The sequence below is a fragment of the Gorilla gorilla genome, chromosome 7, assembly GCF_029281585.2.
Source record: "Gorilla gorilla gorilla isolate KB3781 chromosome 7, NHGRI_mGorGor1-v2.1_pri, whole genome shotgun sequence".
Classification (NCBI taxonomy): Eukaryota; Metazoa; Chordata; class Mammalia; order Primates; family Hominidae; genus Gorilla; species Gorilla gorilla.
Window position 1 is genome coordinate 11,453,474 of NC_073231.2, and position 21,358 is coordinate 11,474,831.

The 21,358-nt window shown below is 41.9% G+C and overlaps 2 pseudogenes; both read left to right on the top strand.

Moving 5' to 3' along the window:
* The first annotated feature begins 2,716 nt into the window (after positions 1 to 2,716).
* LOC134759141 (uncharacterized) lies at positions 2,717 to 2,897 on the top strand (annotated as a pseudogene).
* Positions 2,898 to 7,845: 4,948 nt separating this feature from the next.
* LOC134759056 (small ribosomal subunit protein eS1-like) lies at positions 7,846 to 12,703 on the top strand (annotated as a pseudogene).
* The last annotated feature ends 8,655 nt before the right edge of the window (positions 12,704 to 21,358 follow it).

The window sequence follows — 21,358 nt, forward strand, 5'->3', positions numbered from 1 at the left end:
ACCTGTAATCTTAGCACTTGGGAGGCTGAGGTAGGTGGATCACTTGAGGCCGAGAGTTTGAGACAAGCCTGGACGACATGATGAAACCTCTTCTCTACTAAAAATACAAAAATTAGCCAGGCATGATGGTGCATGCCTGTAATGCCAGCTACTCAGGAGGCCGAGGCAGGAGAATCACTTGAACCTGGGAGGTGGAAGTTGCAGTGAGCTGAGGTTGCACCACTGCACAGTATTCCAGCCTGGGTGACAGAGCGAGACTCCGTCTCAAAAACAAAACAAAACAAAAAGTGTATGTGAGGAAACTGGAATTGAGCTTGGGGATGTTGGGGGATGGAGGTACTTCATTTACTGAACAACAAAAACCATAGGATACCAATGCTGGAGGAAGAAGCATCATCCTCAGTTTCTACTAACTCAACCACGCACGAGATGGGGACTTGGTGTCCGAGAGAAAAGCTACTTTTTAGGTCTTCAACCTTGATCAAACCATTTCTGAATTCCTCATACACATATAATCAGGTGCTATGAGTGGTACTGATTGGATAATCTTTCTGTCGTTTCCTGTGCTAGGAAGGAAAATATATGTACAGCCAACTTCCTTGAGGGTTCGTTCTTTTGCATCAGGGTGTCTCAAACTGCTGCCCTTAAGACACCTGTAAGAGAATCATCCAGACGGCTTGCTCGCTCTGCATGCAGGCCCTTTAGAATCAGAGTCAGAATCCCTGGGGCTGGAGCCACAAAATGAAATGACATTTCAACGTGTTTGTCATCATGTGAGAGAGAATAGGTGAGTATTTGGATAACTATAATACAAAGTAGATTCAAAAAGAATGACTTGATTATTTTAAATGTTGTGTTTTAAAAAATTTAATACAGAAAAGGCTGGGCACGGTGACCCATGCCTGTAATCTTAGCACTTTGGGAGGCCAAGGCGGGTGGATCATTTGAGGTCAGGAGTTCAAGACCAGCCTGGCCAACAAGGTGAAACCCCATCTCTACTAAAAACATAAAAATTAGCCAGGCAGTAGTGTTGCGTGCCTGTAATCCCAGCTACGGGGGAGGCTGAGGCAGGAGAATTGCTTAAGCCTGGGAGGCAGAGATTTGGTGAGGTGAGATCTTACCACTGCACTCCAATGTGGGTGACGATTGTTTAACCACCACCAAAATGGGTTCTGAGTCCAACTATTAACATGAAGATGACATCCATTGTGGTCTTGTACATTTTGTTGCCTTTCTGGGGTGAAGGACATTGGTGACCATTTGTTTCCTCTGGAACGGTCGATTGGTCATGAACTTCCTGGTCCAGGTAGTCACTGTGTCATTCATGATGGTGGTTGATCCTCAGGTAGTTAGGGAGGAAAATAAACAAGAAGTTATATATTTAAAATCACGTTTCAATTTTAGACCTGATTAATTGACTTAATAAAGGGCATTAGCACTTCTACTTCCTACAGTCCCTCCCTTTACTTCTGGAAACCAGTTATTTCTAGGTTGTTTTATGTTGTTAAGGTTGACCACCTTCTCTTTCTGTTCTGCAATCATAGTCCTATCACTAGCCTTTTGTCATGGTCATTCAATTCACAAGTTGCTTATTTTTTAATTTCTTGGCTGACTAAATTTTATTATGAAGACTTTTTTTTTAAGAGCTCAGAAATACTGTATTCTTTAAGTTCTTCAGCATGTGTCTTTTGCCTATTTTGATTGGGCAATAATTTAGCTGGCTATAAAATTCTTGGATTATACTCTATTTCCCTTAGAAATTATAGGCACCCATCCACTGACATTTCATTGTGCTTTATTTTATTTTATTATTTTTTTGAGATGGAGTCTTGCTCTGTCACCCAGGCTTGAGTGCAGTGGTGCAATCTCGGCTCACTGCAAGCTCTGCCTCCCGGGTTCACACCATTCTCCTTCCTCAGCCTCCCGAGTAGCTGGGAGTACAGGGGCCCGCCTCCATGCCTGGCTAACTTTTTTGTATTTTTAGTAGAGACGGAGTTTCACCGTGTTCTCCAGGATGGTCTCAATCTCCTGATCTCGTGATCCACCGGCCTTGGGCTCCCACAGTGCTGGGATTACAGGTGTGAGCCACTGTATGAGTCCATCCTCATTATGCTTTGTACTAACCCCCTTTCCCTGGCCTCTTCCAGCTTGTCTTCTTCTCTCCCAGTAGTTTCTTCATGAAGAGGCCATGTGCTATACTGCATGAGATATTTCACACTCAAAGAAGACTTCTTTTATACTCTTTTGATAATTTGTCTGGGAATCACTGTCTTGATTTATAAGGGAGTTTGTAATAAATACAATAAAAGAGAAACACAATATATTTTGAGACATCAGAGAAGGGAGAAACCAATTCTATTAATATTTGGGGTTAGCAGGGAAGGCTTAGTTAAGAGCTAACATTTGAACTAAGCCTTGAAATAAGGGAAGGATTTGGCCGTGCAGTAATGGCGAGAGAGTAGAAGCAAGACATGATGGTTAGTGTTATGTATCAATTTGACTGGGTTGTGGGGTGCCCAGATATTTGCCTACACATTATTCTGGGTGTGTCTCTGAGGTATTCTGGATGAGGATAACATTTAATTGGTAGACTGAATAAAGCAGATTGTCCTCCCCAATGTGGGTGAGCCTCATCCAATCCATTGAAGGCCTGAACAAAACAAAAAGGTAGAGTCACAGAGAATTTGCTCTTTTTACCTGATTATATTTGAGCTGGATCGCTTCTCGGCCTTTTGGCTAAGATCAAGTGTAGTATATTTGAGCTGGGACATCAATCTTCTCCTGACTTTATATGTGGACTCGAGTTGGAACTATATCATTGGCTGTCCTGGGTCTCCAGCTTGCTGGCTGCAGACTCCAGGACTCCTTAGCTTCCATAACCATGTGAGGATCCCTTACAACTAATCAATCTGTCTCTCTCTATGTGTATAGCTCTACCTCTATCTCTCTGCTCTTTCTCTGGAGAACCTAGAATAATACACAAGGTTATATTAGAGAAGAGGATGACCCAAGGAAAAGCATGGAGGCAGAAAAGTGCAAAGAGGGTTTGGGAAGACTGGGGTCCTGATGGGGAGTTTGGATTTCTCTGTGTGTAGCATGGAGAATCCTTGAAAATATTCAAGAGGTGAAAATTGTATTTGTGGAAGAACACCAGGAGTATGTGAAAAGAAAAACACTCACTCCATTTTAACTCCACTGAAGGGGGCATCAACGGGATGCACTGGGGACATGGGTTGGAGGGTAGATGAGGCCATATCTGGAGGATTTTTACTTCTAGGCTGAGTCTGAAGTTATCTTTCTGGGGAGTGGGAAATTACAAATCTTTGAGCTCCACTCAAGAGATGGTTTTGCTAACAATGGCAGGGCGACGGTGGTGGTGGTGGGAAACTGGTAGCATGAATTCTAATTGGGCTTCTGTTATTCTAGCTGAGAAAATTGGGGAATGGACTTTCAGTAGAATAATACAGATCTGGGAATCAACTGCATGGAGGAGGTAGTTATAGGTGATGAGTTGTCTCAGGGACAAAGTTTGGTAGAAGGAGAAAAGATACTAGGCTGCTACAAAAAGAATTGCTGTTTTTGCCATGACTTTTAACAGCAAAATCCGCAATTACTTTTGCACCAACCTAATAGGATGCAAACTTCGGAGCCATCTGCATCAGAGGAATTGATGAAGATCAACAAAGTTTGGGAACACAGGAAAGGAGCGGGGAGGGTAATGACTTGAGGGCATAGCAGGGATAATCAAGGTTTTTCTTGTTAGCATGTGGAGACTTAAGCATGATTATATGTTAAACACCTGGCACATACACGGTGCAAAATATTTATGAGTGAAATGACAAGTGAAGGTGGTGAGTCATGGGAGTTCCAAGGGAATGGGTGATAAAGGCAGGTCTCAAATGAGGCACAGGTGGAGAAGGTAGCTTGGAAAGGAGAAGGATGCTTCTCCTTATAACATGGGAAAGGCAGAGGAAGAGGATCAAGATACAGTGATCTAGGGGTGAGATGGAAGTGAGTTGAGAGAACTCAACTCTGGGCTCTGAAACCCCTAGGGATGGGTTTGGGGGGCTTTGAGATATGGAAGAGGTTTAAAGTCAATTGTTGTAGCAAATATGGTTTGGAATTTATTTGTGATGCTTAAAAATATTGCTGAACAGAAGTGAAGTCTACCCTAGAGTTGGATGGTGAGATTATTTAGTGGCACTACCAGATCCATGTTGTGATTCTTTCCAGTATCATTCAGCAGCCCTTGGGCAGTTGCGAGGCAAGTCATCAATGGGGTATGGAGATTTTCCAGGTGGGTGTGGTTGAAGGAAGGGAAGAAAGAGTTTAGGAGCACATTACAAGAAGAAGGTGACTGTAAGGTCCAGGCTGAGCAGGAAGGTAAAGCAAGAAGGAAACATGAGGTTGTGAAGAGAAGTTTAGAGGGATGAGGAGGCAGGAGAGGTGAACAGTTGCAGGATGTAGCTAGAGTGGCGATGTTAGATCTTGGGGCCAGAGAGCTTTACAATGATTTTCAAGATCAAAGGGCATTAGAATCAAGCTATAAAGAGCCACTGTTTGATGTTGGGATGTGAGGATACAGCAGGTGGATGTCTGCACATTGATGGTGAGAACATGGTCACCCTGGCCCTGCTGGGTCTTTGCTAAAGAGACTGTGCTCTGTTCTTGGGGCCGTTTTCATCACCTGATTAGAGCAGTGGTTCCCAAATGGTGTTCTTTGGACCATCTGTATAAAATGTTCATAGGTCAAGGATAAAATGGAAAAACAGAGAAAATGTCACAGAAATGTGCCCATTGTTGAAAGACTACCAGCTGTCCTTTTTAGAGGATTGTTCTTTATTCTAAAAATGTATATATTCTATTCTATTAAAACATTTTTGTATTGGCATTTTATTTCTCTTTTATGAAATGCCATGGGGTAGAAATTTGTAATGTATCCAATTCTCCTGTCTTCATGTATTGCCCTGTGGTGGGGGAGGGGATGTGGCTAGTACTGGCCAAGAGGCTGGGGGCAGAGGTGCAATGTTAGGCTTCTAGCCTGGAGCATTTAATTCTTAGTACAAGACCCTCTAACATTCTTCTCCCTCTGTTCCCTTATTGGTGATACTCGAGGTATTGCAACCCCCATTAACCTTAGTCTTAGGGCAAGTTTGATGGGAAACAGAGCACCCCACACCTCCCTGCAGATGAAGCATGAGTGAGAAAAACAACTTCTGATGTTTGAAGTTACCAAGATTTAGGAGTTGTTTGTTATTGCAGCAAAACCTCACCTATTCTGACCAATCATGGTGGAATTTCTGTGTGTGTGTGTGTGTGTGTGTGTGTGTGTGTGTGTGTGTGTGTGTGTGTGTAACTGGTAGTTTTAAAAAGTTCCTTCTTACCCAAAAGAAATAAAAGATAGCAACCTTATGTTGGTTCTCAAATTAAAAAAATATTTTTACTCATTTATAAAATAGAAAAATCTGAGAATCTGTAGCTTAGAGAACTACAGTGTGGGATGTCTATAAAGACCAGGTTATTTTATCAGCTCCTAACACCCCTTAATAGAAGCTTAGCCAAGACTTGGACTATTTCAGTCTTTCCCATTCCACATTCCATGGACTCTTGAAGAGACATTGATGAAACGGTGCAGCCATGAACCACCCTAACTCAATCCTCGTGGCAGAACCCCCCCTTTTACTGCAGAATGAGCTTCTTGCTACAGTGATACTGCAACCCCTTAGATACATCCTGTACTAATTATATTAAAACACGACCAACGCTTTTGCTTTGTTGTCCCCCAAATTAAACACCTTAATCATGAGAACCCAGAGAATTGGATTTAGTGTAACTGATTCCAAATTGTCAGTAAGAACATAATTAAGTTATATTTTTCTCCAATTCAAATAAAAGAAAATTGACAATAAAATGCTGATCAATACGTGTAGCTCAGGAGGTAGAGCCTCCTTTGAGATGCAGAAGTGTTTGGTTTTTTTAGATCTATATTCTTGAGTAAAGAAAAAATCCATCTCTCTTTCCTAGAGGGAAAGACTTTCAGAGCTGGGCTTGGCAACAGCCTGACTATCAGAGGCTGAATTAAACAAATAGGTACCTCCCTGGAGTGAATGGTGTGTTTCTCCTGTTTGGGGAACTTCTTTTATGGTGGAGTTTGCATTCTGTCTTGGTCTCCGGATGTGTGTATCTGTGGGTGGATGTCTGCATGTAAATGGCAGAGTATACCTGTGTGGGTGTGTACAAAATTCCCATGTGAATCTCAGCTTTGTGGGGATCTCCGGTTCTTGAGCCCAGTAGATGCCATTTGAAGAAAAAATCACTTGAAAATGAGACAGAAAGAATGGAAACTAAATCCTAGCTCTAAAGGCACCAGGGTGATTAAAAAAAAAAAAAAACCTCTGGATCTTCTTTGTTTTGGACTCTACCTACCTCTAAATGACATTTCTGTTTCCTATGAGATGATTAGAATGAAAAAGATCCTGAGCACGAAAGAGCAGATACTGTGTGATAGTGTGTATGTCAGGGTGTCAGCTGTGACACTGCTGACATTTTGGCTCAGCAATTTCTCTATTCTATGTGTGGGGGTTCCCTGTGCATTTTAGGATGTTGAGCGGCATCCCTGGATCCCTGGACTCACTGGATGCAGTAACACAACTCCCCCCAAGTAGACACAACCCCCAGTGTCTCCAGATATTCCCTAATGTCCCCAGGGGGCAAAATAGCCCCATCTGAGAACTGCTGCTTTAGTAAAGTACAATGTCAGGTGAAATAGGTGGAGGCTGTTTGTAGTCAGGGGTTAGTAGAGATGGAAGAGACCCCAGGAATATCCTGGAAGGGGGTGTAATATTTTGTTTCTTGAATTGGGTGTCAGTAATATGGAGATGTTCAGTTTCTTTTGTTGTTGATTTTGAGGCAGGATCTTGCTCTGTCACCTAGGCTGGAGCACAGTGGCACCGTCATGGCTCACTGCAGCCTCTGCCTCCTGGGCTCCAGCAGTCCTCCCACCTCAGCCCTCCCTAGTAGCTGGGACTACAGGCATGTGCCACCACGGTTGCCTAATTTTTTATTTATTTATTTTTTGTAGAGAGGAGTGTCTCACTATGTTGCCCAGGCTGGTCTCAAGCTCCTGGGCTCAAGCAATCTGCTCACCTCGGCCTCCCAAAGTGCTGGGATGACAGGCATGGGCCACTGCGTCTGGCCAGTATGTTCAGTTTGTAAGAAAAGTACTGTGTTGACCTCTTCTATGTGCACATTTCTTTAAGTAATAATTCAATAAAGCATTTAGAAAAATTGGTCATAATAGGAGTAATTTGTAGAGTGATTGGCATGAAAGCTGATCACCTTAATTTGAACTACTCTGAAATGAACACCAGGGGCCACCAAGAGGACCCTTTCAAGGTGTCATAGTCAAGGAGAGGAGTGTGTTGTGTACATCTCTGCATAAAGGATTTCCTGGTTACATGGAAGGATGAAGCCTCCTTCTGAGGACAGAGGCAGCAAAGCAAGTGGAAGCCCAAAGCATTGAGCTTTCCAAATGGACTTTGCTAAAATCTTGTGGGTGACTCATGCTCTTAACATACACCCATGTACATATTGTCCATATAAACATTAATTCTGTAACAAGGCCCACACTTAAGGGTTTTTTTTTTTCTTTTGTGACAGTCTTGCTTTATTGCCTAGGCTACAGTACAGTGGCATAATCGTGACTCACTGCAACCTCCGGCTCCTGGGTTCAAGCAATGCTTCTGCCTCAGCCACCTGAGTAGCTGGGACTACAGGTGCACAACACCATGCCTGGCTAATTTTTGTATTTTTAGTAGAGACGGGGTTTCACCATGTTGGCCAGGCTGGTCTCAAACTCCTGGCCTCAAGTGATCTACGCACCTCAGCCTCCTAAAGTATTGGGATTACAGGTGTGAGCCACTGCACCTGGGCCCACACATAAGGTTTGAGTTGAGATAGAGAAACTCTGGCAGGACTGAGGAATTGGGCCACAGTCTCTGGGAAATATGCACAATTTCTGGAATCTTCTCTACTTCCAGAGTTCCCACTTTCTGTCTCCTGTTGATTCAACAAACTTGTATGGAACCACAGTGTGTCTAGAACTTGCCAGGTGTGGAGGATAAAAAGATGACTGAGATCGGGCATGGTGGCTCATGCCTGTAATCCCAGCACTTTGGGAGGCCAAGGCAGGCGGATCAATTGAGGGCAGGAATTTGAGCACAGCCTGGCCAACATGATGAAACGTCTCTACTAAAAATACAAAAATTAGCAAGGCATGGTGGTATGCACATGTAGTCCCATCTACTTGGGAAGCTGAGGCAGGAGAATCGCTTGAACCCAGGAGGCAGATGTTTCAGTGAGCTGAGATTACACCGCTACATTCCAGCCTGGGAGACAGAGCAAGATTCCATGTCAAAAAAAAAAGATGACTGAAATACAGACTCCCTCAGAGTTGACTCTAACACAAATTAGGTAAGAGCCCAAGGTCTGGCTGGGCAGGCACCTTGATCGGCCTCATCCTGCAATGTCTACTAGAATGAAGAACATTTTTTTCTTTACCCATGAAAATGTTTTGTGCTTCATACCCACAAGTGCAATTTGTGTTAATTCTGAAAAATTTGTCGCATAACTCTGCCTGTATTCTTAGCATTTTTCCTTTGAGAGATTTCTCAGCACATCATCTTTGGACTGTGTGGAATTGGAAATTTACTTAGAGTCAACAACAAGTACAGGAAAGTCAGTTCTTAGTCAAGAGTTAGGTTTTCAAAGACAGTGGATAGAATAAAAAATCAAGATTTGACGTACAGTCAAGATTATACGTGCAAATCCCCTCATCATTCATAAAGTTTAGCAGTCAGTCTTACCGTGGCTCACCAGGTCCAATCCATACTTCTTCCTCCACGACTGGAGCAGAGGGTGATTTTTTTTCTGAGCAACTGATGAAGTCATTTAGAGACCATTTGCAGTAGAAGCCATGCGTACTAGAGACCAATCAATGTGCCCTCATGGCAGCATTTCTGCCTCTCTCCCTCTTTGTTCTTGCCAAGTACCCACAGTTCATTTTCCATAGATTGAAAGAGCCCAAGTTGGGCCTATATCTAGGAGTACAATTGCTGGTCATTTGGTAACTCTATGTAGAATTGTTTGGGAAGTTGTTAAACTGTTTCTCACAGCGGCTGCACCATTTTAATTCCTACCAGCTGTGTATGAAGGTTCTAATTTCTCTGCATCCTCACCAAAACTTGTTATTTTCTGTTTTTTTTTTTTAGACAAAGTCTTGCTCTGTTGCCCAGGCTGGAGTGCAGTGGCACAATCTCAGCTCACTGCAACCTCTGCCTCCAGATTCAAGTTACTCTCCTGCCTCAGCCTCCCGAGTAGCTGGGATTATAGGAACCTGCCACCATGGCTGGCTAATTTTTGTATGTTTTTAGTACAGAGAGGGTTTCACCATGTTGGCCAGGCTGGTCTCAAACTCCTGGCCTCAGGTGATCCACCTGCCTCGGTCTCCCAAAGTGCTGGGATTACAGGCATGAGCCACCGTACCAGGCCAATTTTCTCTATCTTCGATTCTAGCCATGCTTATGGGTATGAAGTGGTATCTAATTGTGGTTTTGATTTCTGTTTCCCTGATGATGAATTTCATTGAGCATCTTTTCGTGTGCTTATTGGCCACTTGTATGTCTTCCTTGGAGATGTGCCATATTTTCATATTCAAAAATGAAAGCACAGGTCCACACAAAATTTTGTACATGAATAATTACAGTAGCATCACTCCTAATAACCCAAAGAGAGAATTAATCCAAATGCCCATCACCAGACGAAGAGATACACCTATTGTTGTCTACCCACATGGTGGAATATTATTTGATTACAAAAAGGAGGAAAGTACATACGCTACAGCATGGATGAACCTTCAAAACAGATGAAAGGTCACATTCTACATGATTTCATTCAGATGGAAATCTATAGAAACAGGAAGTAGATTAGTGGTTGCTTAGGGCTGGTAGGGGCATGGGAGAATGGGGGTGTTAGCTAAAGGGTATGAGGTTTCTTTTTGAGGTCACGAAATGTTCTAAAATTGACTGGTAATGTTTGTGTATATCTCTGAATATATTGAAAACCATTGAAATGTAAAAAATGCAAAGAAAAAACAGTCCAAGTTGCAATTTTATTCAACACTTGATTGGCTTTAAAAATAGATTCCAGGCTGGGCATGGTGGCTCACACCTGAAATCCCAGTGCTTTGGGAGGCTGTGGTGGGAGGATTGCTTGAGGCCAGGAGTTCCAGGCCAGCCTTGGCAACATGGCAAGACCCTGTCTGTACAAAAAAAGAAAAATAAATAATAGCTGGGTGCAGTGGCTCACACCTGTAACCCCAGCACTTTGGGAGGCAGAGGCGGGCAGATCACCTGACATCAGGAGTTCAAGAGCAGCTTGGCCAACATCCTGAAATCCCATCTCTACCAAAAAATATAAAATTTAGCCTTTTGGTGCTCCGAGCAGCACCATGGCGGTTGTTAAGAACAAGTGCCTTATGAAAGGTGGCAAAAAGGGAGTTAAGAAGAAAGTAGTTGGTCCATTCTCTAAGAAAGATCAGTATGATGTGAAAGCACCTGCTATGTTCAATATAAGAACTACTGGAAAGACTTGGTCGCCAGGACCCAAGGAACCCAAATTGCATCTGATGGTCTCAAGGGTCTTCTGTTTGAAGTGAGTCTTGCTGATTTGCAGAATGATGAAGTTACATTTAGAAAATTCAAGCTGATTACTGAAGATGTTCAGGACAAAAACTGCCTGACTAACTTCTATGGCATGGGTCTTACCTGTGACAAAATGTGTTCCATGGTTGAAAAATGTTCAACAATGATTGAAGCTCATGTTGATGTCAAGACTACCGATGGTTACTTCTTTCATCTGTTTTGTGTTGGTTTTACTAAAAAACACAACAATCAGTTACTGAAGACCTCTTATGCTCAGCACCAACAGTCTGCCAAATCCAGAAGAAGATGATGGAAATCATGACCTGAGAGGTGCAGACAAATGACTTGAAAGAAGTGGTCAATAAATTGATTCCAGACAACATTGGAAAAGATATAGAAAAGGTTTGCCAATTTATCCTCTCCATGATGTCTTCATTAGAAAAGTAAAAATGCTGGAGAACCCTGGATTTGAAAGGCATGGAGCTTCATGGTGAAGGTAGTAGTTCTGGAAAACCCACTAGGGATGAGACACATGCTAAAGATGAATGAGCTGATGGACATGAACCACCAGTCCAAGAATCTGTTTAAAGTTCAGACTTAAAACAGTAGCAAATAAGAAGTCCTATTTGTAAAAAACAAACAAGAAACAACAATGAAAGAGCAAAATTAGCCTGGTGTGGTGGTGCCTGCCTGTAATCCTAGCTACTCAGGAGGCTGAGGCATGAGAATCACTTCAACCCGGGAGACAGAGTTTGCAGTTAGCCAAGATTGCACCATTGCACTCCACCCTGGACAACAGAGTGAGACTCTCCAAAAGGAAGAAAAAAAAAAAGTATCCGGGCTTGGTGGCATGCACCTGTAGTCTTAGCTACTCTGAAGGCTGAGACGGGAGGATGGATTGAGGCCAGGAGTAATTTGAGGCTGCAGTGAACTATGATTGTGACACTGCACTCCAGCCTGGACTGCAGAGCAGGACCCTGTTTCTTATACATAGATACATACACACACACACACACACACACACACACACACACACACACACACACACACACACATACATACATACATACATACATACCCAGGTTCTACCTCTGGTGATTCTGACTCAGTAGGGTGGGGTATCCCCTAGGGATCCTGCTGTTCAGCCTGGTCTGGGATCCACTTTTCACTGGGAACTGAGACACTGGCTGTGAGCCTTTCTGTCCTGAGATGTAGAGGTCATGGCGATGCAGGTTGAAGCTTAAGGAGACCTGACTGCGCGTTAGGTATTGTGCTGAACATCATCTCTTACTCTCACAGCAACATCCTTAGAAGGTTAATGATGTGTCCGTGCTCTACAGATGAGGAACTGAGCTTTCAGAGGAGTTTAGCTTGTTCAAAACTTATTCTTCCTATTGGAAACTTTGTACCCTTTGACCAGTGTCTCCCATCCCCTCCCTTTCCTTCACCCCAGCCCTGATAACCACTGTCCTACTCTCTATTTCTGTGAGTTCAACTTCTTTAGATTCCACATATAATAAAATCATGCAGTATTTGTCTTTCTGTGCCTGGCTTATTTCACTTAACACAATGTCTTTCAAGTTCATCTATGTTGTTGAAAATGACAGGATTTCTTTCTTTTTTAAGGGTTAATAGTATCCCGTTGTGTGTATATAGTACATTTGCTTTATCCTTTCATCCACTGATGGACACTTAGGTTGAGGCTATATCTTGGGTATTGTGAATAGAGCTGCAGTGAACATAGGAATGTAGGGATCCCTTCGACATATTGATTTTGATTTTTTTTTGGTCTATATCCAGAAGTTGGGTTGCTGGATTATATGTTTTGAAATCTATAGCACAGCAGTGTGACTATAGTCAATAATAATGTATCTTTCAAAATAACTAAGTGGGTACATTTCAAATGTCACATCATGAAAATTGTCAGTAAATTAGGGGATGGACGTGTTCATTAGTTTGATCTAATCATCCCACATTGTATACACATATCAAAACATCACATATATGGGTAAAATTATGATTTGTCAATTAAAATAACGTTAGTTAAAAAAATAAGTAACTTGTTCAAAGCCCCGGTTGGGATTGATGGAGCTTGGACATGCACCAAGGCTGTTGCTGTCAGGCCCACAGAGTCCTTTGTCCATGAATGTTGAAGCTCTACCTGAGATTTCTACTGAGATCAGTGTAGGGATTCAATGTCTCAGAATCATCCCATCCTCCAGGACCCACAAGTCCATGACTGCTGCCTCTACCTCCGACCCTACTGACCTGAAATGTGGTGCCCGCTTTCATTTCCAGGAGCATACAACACTTTCACCAAGCATTGATGGGTTTTGTTGACTTCATTTGAGATGTGGGGCCGTGGAGAGGGTCCCATGATCCTTGCTTGGTGTTGGCCAACTCATTGACTTCTCTCCTTTGACTTCACCCTTCCCTTTTCTACTCACCTCCTCTGTCATGGATTGCTCTGGGAATTCTGAGCCCTGGTTCCTTTATTTTGCAGATAACCTTCACTCTTCTCTGCAACGAATCCCAAAAGTGTGTAGTTGAGCTGACTGCTAGGTGCTTGACATGCAAGAGAATTTGCAAATGGGATTCGGCCTCTGGAAAGTGGTGGTAGTTCCAGATTTATGTGGATGTTACTTTGTTTTTCCCTATAAGATCTATTCTTTAAACTATCAAGCTCTTGGCTCCTGGTTGCAGTCCTTTGCTGGTGGCAGTGGGCTGGGTACTGCCACCGGGGGGAAATGCTGCCCACTTAGAGAAAGGGAAACTGGTTCTCTTTAAGAGGCAGAGGGAGGTTTCCAGTGCCAGTTTGTTTGGAGGCAAAATAGCTGTTGTATTAATATTGCCCAAACTTGGGCTGGTGCCTTGTGTGTTTAGAGCTCAAAGCCACGATTGTTTTTTTTTTTTTTTTTTTTTTTTTTTGGTGGTTGGTTTTCCATCCTTTTGCTTGGCAGGTTTCTGCTAATAGCTTCAACCTCAAGAGTCCCATTATACAGACACTAATAGCACTTACTATGTGTCAGTCTGTAGTGCCTACTATGTGCCAGGCATTGGAGGTAATATAATGATGAACAAGATAAACATGGCATTTGGAAAAGAGAGTCTAGTTCCCACTCTCAGCCCACCCCAAAGAGAGGCCAGAATTGGGCTTCCAAAGATCTCAGATGCCCTTGCATCACCTCCCTGAAGAGGACGGGTGAAGCTTTGGTGTCTGCAGAGAATTTGGCTGGACAATCCCCCAGTTTTGGAACGATGGGAAGGAGCTGCCATCTGTGTTTAAGATGAGAAGTGGGGGAGTGGCTGGATATCAGAGGAAGCCAAGATGAAGAGAAGGTTTTTGTGAGTTCCTATGCATAGTGGAGACCTGTTCTAGTGACGGTCCCTGGGGCTGAGCCTGTGGGTCAGTGGAATGATGCTGTGAGGAGGGTCTTGCTATAGCAGGTGGCCCAAAGAAGGTTGATGGATCATGAGCAGCTGGAAGAATGGAGAGTTCGGGGGATGTAGTTCCCACCTGGCTTTCCAACAGTGTGTAAGCCCAGAATTCTTACATAAGCCCATGGAGAATGGAAAGGAATGCTGGTAACGACAAGATTGAATTCTCCACCTGCCAGGCATCCAGGGACTCAGAGCAGATTTAACTGAAGTTACAGAAATAGGAATGTGACATTTCCTACATCCGGGTGTGCTGAAGCAAATGTATTCCCTCTCTGGTTTGTGGGGAAGGAGAATGCTAACAGACAAGACTCCAGGTTTTCGCTCTTAAACCTGGTGCCTAGAGATGCATTTTCTACTGGATGCAGACAGAAGCTCCATATAGACATATCCATCGCTGCATCTCTCATGCCTTGTGTTCTCCCTAATTTTCCCTTTTTAACCCACAGAGGAAGAAAGTTCCAGCATCACTTCTGGCCTCTCAAGAGTGAGTTAGGTGGCCAGGTGGGGTTATTCATGCCTGTAATCTCATACTGAAGGGGTGGCCTGCCCCTGCACACCTGTGGGTATTTCTTGTCGGGTGGGATGAGAGACAGAAAAGAAATCAGACACAGAGACAAAATATAGAGAAACAACAGTGGGCCCAGGGGACCGGCGCTTAGCATACTAAGGACCTGCACTGGCACCGGTCTCTGAGTTCCCTCAGTTTTTATTGATTATTATCTTCATTATTTCAGCAAAAAGGAATGTAGCAGGAGGGCAGGGTGATAATAAGGAGAAGGTCAGCAACAAACATGTGAGCAATAGAATCTATGTCATAATGAAGTTCAAGGGAAGATACTATGACTGGACGTGCATGTAAGCCAGATTTATGTTTCTCTCCACCCAGACATCTCAGTGGAGTAAAGAATAACAAGGCAGCATTGCTGTAAACATGTCTCACCTCCCACCATACGGCAGTTTTTCTCCCATCTCAGAATTGAACAAATGTACAATCGTGTTTTATACCGAGACATTCAGTTCCCAGGGGCAGTCAGGAGACAGTGGCCTTCCTCTATCTCAACTGCAAGAGTCTTTCCTCTTTGACTAATCCACCTCAACAGAGACCTTTTATGGGTGTTGCGCTGGGGGACCGTCAGGTCTTTCTCATCCCATGAGGCCATATTTCAGACTATCACATGGGGAGAAACTTTGGACAATACCCTGCTTTCAAGGGCAGAGGTCCCTGTGGCTTTCCACAGTGCATTGTGCCCCTGGTTTATTGAGACGAGAGAATGGTGATGACTTTTACCAAGTATACTGCTTGCAAACATTTGGTTAACAAGGCACGTCCTGCACAGCCCTACATGCCTTAAACCTTGATTTCATACAACACATGTTTTTGTGAGCTCCAGATTGGGTCAAAGTGGTTGGGGCAAAGTGGCTGGGGCAAAGCTACAGATAAACAACATCTCAGCAAAGCAATTGTTTAAAGTACAGGTCTTTTTCAAAATAGAGTCTCTTATGTCTTCCCTTTCCATGTAGACACAGTAACAGTCTGATCCCTCTATCTTTTCCCTACATATCCCCATTTTCGTTTTGACAAAACCACCACCATCATCATGGCCCCTTCTCGCTGGTCGCTGTCTCTCTGGAGCTGCTGGATACACCTGTAGACTAAAAATAGAAAGGACAGACATACAAGGATTAATACAAAATTTGCAATAGTGGAATTTCCAGTGGTTTTAACCCAGGTGATGGGGGCAAGAGGACGGTGTGGGTGCTGTGGCACCCAGACAGTCTCCCACCTCCTTTGTGTCTTAGTTGCTGTTTCTCATAGTTTTCAGTCTTTCTCCTCACCTGCTCACTCGCACCTTTTATCTCTTTGTCTCCATTCTCTTATGGTCTCTCTCTCTCTTTTACACTCTCTCTCTCCCCAGTCTCACTTTCTGTGTCTCTCTCTGATCTCTGTCTCTTTTTCTTTCTCTTCCTCTCCCTGGCTCTCCACATGTGCCGTTTCCTTGGTGGATTGTAACTTCATCTGTTCTTCTGATATCACCATTTTGTTCACCCTGCGAGTCGATGATGCTCGGTTGCGGGTTTTCTGTCTCTGCAGAGGCACTTTCATTTGCATCTCTGATGGGTTCATTGTAGAACTTCAAATGTCTAGTGGGTATCCAAACAGGAAGCTGATTTTCTCCAGGTGAAACACAAGCAAAACCTCTCCCCCATGTTATCACCTTACCTATTTCCCATGTTTTGTTTTTGTTGTCTTTCCACTAAATCAGTTTTCCCTCATGTGGGCTATTATTTTTATCAGTAAAATGTTCTACAGAAGTAGTGGTCTGATTTCTATGTATGTCTAGAAAATCTAGAGTGTTAGATTAAGTTGCATCTGGGGAGTGCTATACTCCTTATTGTCTTTTTCCTTTTTTTGTTTAACCAATTGAGCTTTGAGTGTTCTAAGCAGTACAGGTAAGATCTGCGTCTGGCAGAGTCAGCCAGGTCTCCTTACCCTGTGCTTCCCTTTCTGCCTGTGACTGAATGGGCATGTCAGGGTCTAGTAGGGGATCCAGGAGGAGGAAGCCTCATTAACTTCTATTCTGCAGCAATTGATGGACACCCAACTTGAACAGTGGGGGCTTATCACCTCATGTACTAAGACCAGAGATAGCTGATGCCAAGGTTGGCTAAATTAGTAGCTTGAGATGTTAGGTTTTTCATTTGAGGTTTCTATGCTGCTGTTGTCTTCTGTTCTTGGTCACAGAGGCTGCCACAATCCGCATGTCAAGTCCTCATGTGACAATATCCAGACACAGCAAGGAAGAGGTACAGTGTATTCCTGGATGTTTCTTAAAAAAATGTTTTTGATAGAGAATAATTGTACACATTTAGGGGTCTATGTGAGATTCTGGTACATGCATGCAATGTGTAATGATCAAATCAGGGTCTTTAGGATATTAATCACCTCAAACATTGATCATTTCTTTGTGTTGGGAATATTTCATATCTTATTGCTATTTAGAAATACACAATAAATCTATTTATCAGGATACAAAATCTATGTACACATATCAGTAGCAGTGCTATACACCAACATCTACCAGGCTGAGAATCAAATCAAACCCTTTTATAATAGCTGTAAAAATAAAATACTTAGGAATATACCTAACCAAGGAGGTGAAAGACCCCTACAAGGAAAACTACAAAACACTGTTGAAAGAAATCATAGATGACACAAACAAATGGAAACACATTCCATACTCATGAATGGGTAGACTCAATATTGTGAAAATGACCATACTACCAAAAGCAGTCTACAAATTCAGTGCAATTCCTATCAGTGTACCATCATCATTCTTTATAGAACTAGAAAAAAAAAAATGCCAAAATTCATTTGGAACTAAAAAAGAGTCTGCAAAGCCAAAGCAAAACTAAGCAAAAAGAACCAATCTAGAGGCATCACATTACCCAACTTCGAACTATATTACAAAGCTATAGTCACCAAAACAGCATGGTGCTGGTATAAAAATAGGCACATGACCAATGGGACAGAGTAGAGAACCTAGAAATAAAGCCAAATACTTAACAGCCAACTGATCTTTGACAAAGTAAACAAAAACAAAGTAAGAAAAGTACACCCTATACAACAAATAGTGCTGGGATAATTGGCAAGCCACATGTAGAAGAATAAAACTGGATCCTTATCTCTCACCTTATACAAAAATCAACACAAGATGGATCAAAGACTTAAATCTAAGGTCTGAAACCATAAAAATTCTAGAAGATAACATTGGAAAATGCTTCTACACATTGGCTTAGGCAAAGAGTTTATGACCAAGAACCCAAAAGCAAATGCAAAAGAAACAAAGATAAATAGATGGGACTTAATTAAACTAAAAGCCTCCTGCACAGCATAGGAAATAATCAGCAGAGTAAACAGATCACCCACAGAGTGGGAGAAAATTTTCACAAACTGCATTTGACAAAGGACTAATGTCCAGAATCTACAGGGAACTCTAATCAGCAAGAAAAACATAATCTCATCAAAAAATGTGCCAAGGACATGAATAGACAATTCTCAAAAGAAGATATACAAATGGCCAACAAACATGAAAAAATGCTCAACATCACTAATTACCAGGGAAATGCAAATCAAAACCACAATGCAATACCACGTGTAAAATAAACAAAAAGAGGGCCGGGCGCGGTGGCTCATGCCTGTAATCCTAGCACTTTGGGAGGCCAAGGTGGGCGGATCACGAGGTCAGGAGTTTGAGACCAGCCTGACCAACATGGTGAAACCCAGTCTCTACTGAAAATACAAAAATTAGCCGGGCATGGTGGCAGTTGCCTGTAATCCCAGCTACTCAGGAGGCTGAGGCAGGAGAATTGCTTGAACCCGGGAGGCAGAGGTTGCAGTGAGCTGATTTGGCACCATTGTACTCCAGCCTGGGCGACAGAGCGAGACTCCATCTCAAAAAAACAAAAAACAGAAGACAAAACAAAACAAAAAAAAACCAAAAATTGATGTTGGCATGGATGTGGTGAAAGACAATGCTTTTACACTGATGGTGGGAATGTAAGCTAGTACCAGCACTATGGAAAACAGTATGGAGATTCCTTAAAGAACTAGAAGTACATCTACCATTTGATCCAGCAATCCCAGTGTTAGGTATCTACCCAGAGGAAAAGAAGTCATTATATGAAAAAGATACTTTTGCACACATGTTTACAGCAGCAGAATTCACAGTTGCAAAACTATAGAACCAGCCCAAATGCCCATCAATCAATTTGTGGATAAAGAAAATGTGTTTTATATATATATATATATATATATATATATATATATATATATATATATATACCATAGAATACTACTTAGCCTTAAAAAGGAATAAAATAATGGCATTCATAACAACCTGGATGGAGGTGGAGACCATTATTTCAAATGAAGTAACTCAGGAATGGAAAACCAAACATTGCATGTTCTCACTCGTAAGTGGGAGCTAACCTATGATGATGCGAAGGCACAAGAATGAAACAGTGGACTTTGGGGGCTCAGGGGGAAGGTGGGAGGGGGTGAGAGATAAAAGACTATACATTGGGTAAACTGCTTTGCTGATGGGTACGCCAAAATTTCAGAGATCACCACTAAGGGGTTTATCCATGTAACAAAATACCACCTGTTCCCTAAAAACTATTGAAATTAAAAAAAAGAAATATACAATAAATTGTTATAGTCACTTTCTGTGATAATAAACACTAGATCTCATTCCTTCTATTATATATTTTTATACCCATTAATCAACCTCTTTTCAAACCCCTCCTATTCCCAGCCTCTGGTAACTATCATTCTACTCTTTATCTCCATGATATCAATTTTATATAGCTCCAAGGCACACAAGTCCATAACTGTGGTCTCTATCCCTGACCCTACTGACCTGAAATATGGCCCCACTTTGATTTCCAGGAGCATAGGCTGCTCATATAAGTGAGAACATGCAATAGTTTTCTTTCTGTGCATGGCCTAGTTCACCTGACATTATGACCTTTAGTTCCATCCATTTAGCTGAAAATGACAGGATTTCATTCTTTTTTATGGCTAAATACTATTCTACTGTGCGTATATTCCCATTTTCTTTCTCCATTCATCCATTGATTGACATTTAGATTGATTCCATATCTTGGCTATTGTAAATAGTGCTGCAGTAAATACGGGGGTACAGATATCCCGTTGATACGCTGATATCTTTTTTTGGATATATACCCAGGAGTGGGATTGCTGGATCATATGGTAGATCTGTTCTTAGTTTTTTTGAGAAATCTCTGTACTTTTTTTCATAATGGCTGTACCAATTTACATTCCCACCAACAATATACAATAAATTTCTTTTCTTCACATGCTTGCCAGCATTTGTTGTGCTTTGTCTTTTTAATACCTATTCTAACAAGTGTGAGATGATATCTCATTGTGGTTTTGATTTGCATTTCCGTGATGATTAGTGATGTTGAATATTTTTTCATAAACTTGGTGATTTGTATATTGTCTTTTGAGAAATGTCTGTTTATTTTTTCATAGTTTCTTTTGCTGTGCAGAAGCTCTTTCATTTAATTAGATCCCACTTGTCAATTTTTGCTTTTGTAGCAATTGCGTTTGGCATCTTCACCATGAACTCTTTGCCCATCACTATGTACCAGATGGTATTGCCTAGGTTGTCTTCAGCGTTTTTATAGTTGTGGGTTTTACATTTAAGTCTGTAGGCCATCTTGAGTTAATTTTTGTGTATGGTGTAAGGGAGGGGTGTTGTCTTTTCACTCTGTTGATTCTTTTATTTGATATGCAGAAGGTATTTAGTTTAATATAATCCCATTTGTCTGTTTTTGTTACTTGTATTTTTTAAGTGTTAGCCATACAATCTTTGTTCTCGAGCGTTTCTCCTGTGTTTATTTCTAGTAGTTTTATAGTTGTGGCTGTTACATTTAAGTCTTTAATTGATTTTGAGTTAATTTTTGTAAGTGATGAGAGATAAGGGTCTAGTTTTATTCTTCTGTGTTTGGATATCTAGTTTTCCTGGCACCAATTAATGAAGAGGGTGTCCTTTATTGAATGCATGTTCTTGACAGCTTTCTTGAAAATCAGTTAGCTGTAAATATGTGGATTCATTTCTGGATTCTTTAGTCTGTTTCCTTTGTTTTTGTGTCTGTTTTAATAAAAATACACGCTGTTTTGTTTACTATAGCTTTGTAATATATATATATATATACACACACACATATATACTTATATATATGTATATATAGATATATACGTATATATACATATATACGTATATACGTATATACACATATATACATACATACATATATACGTATATACATATATATGCATATATATACACATATATATGCATATATATATATATGTATATATACATGGTTTTTTTTTCTTTTTGAGACGGAGTCTTGCTCTGTCGCCCAGGCTGGAATGCAGTGGCGTGATCTCTGCTCACTGCAAGCTCTTCCTCCTGGGTTCATGCCATTCTCCTGCCTCAGCCTCCTGAGTAGCTGCTGGGACTACAGATGCCCGCCACCACGCCTGGCTAATTTTTTGTTGTTTTTTTTTTTTATTAGAGACGGGGTTTCACCGTGTTAGCCAGTATGTTCTTGATCTCCTGACCTTGTGATCCACCCGCCTTGGCCTCCCAAAGTGCTGGGATATAGGCTTGAGCCACCTCGCC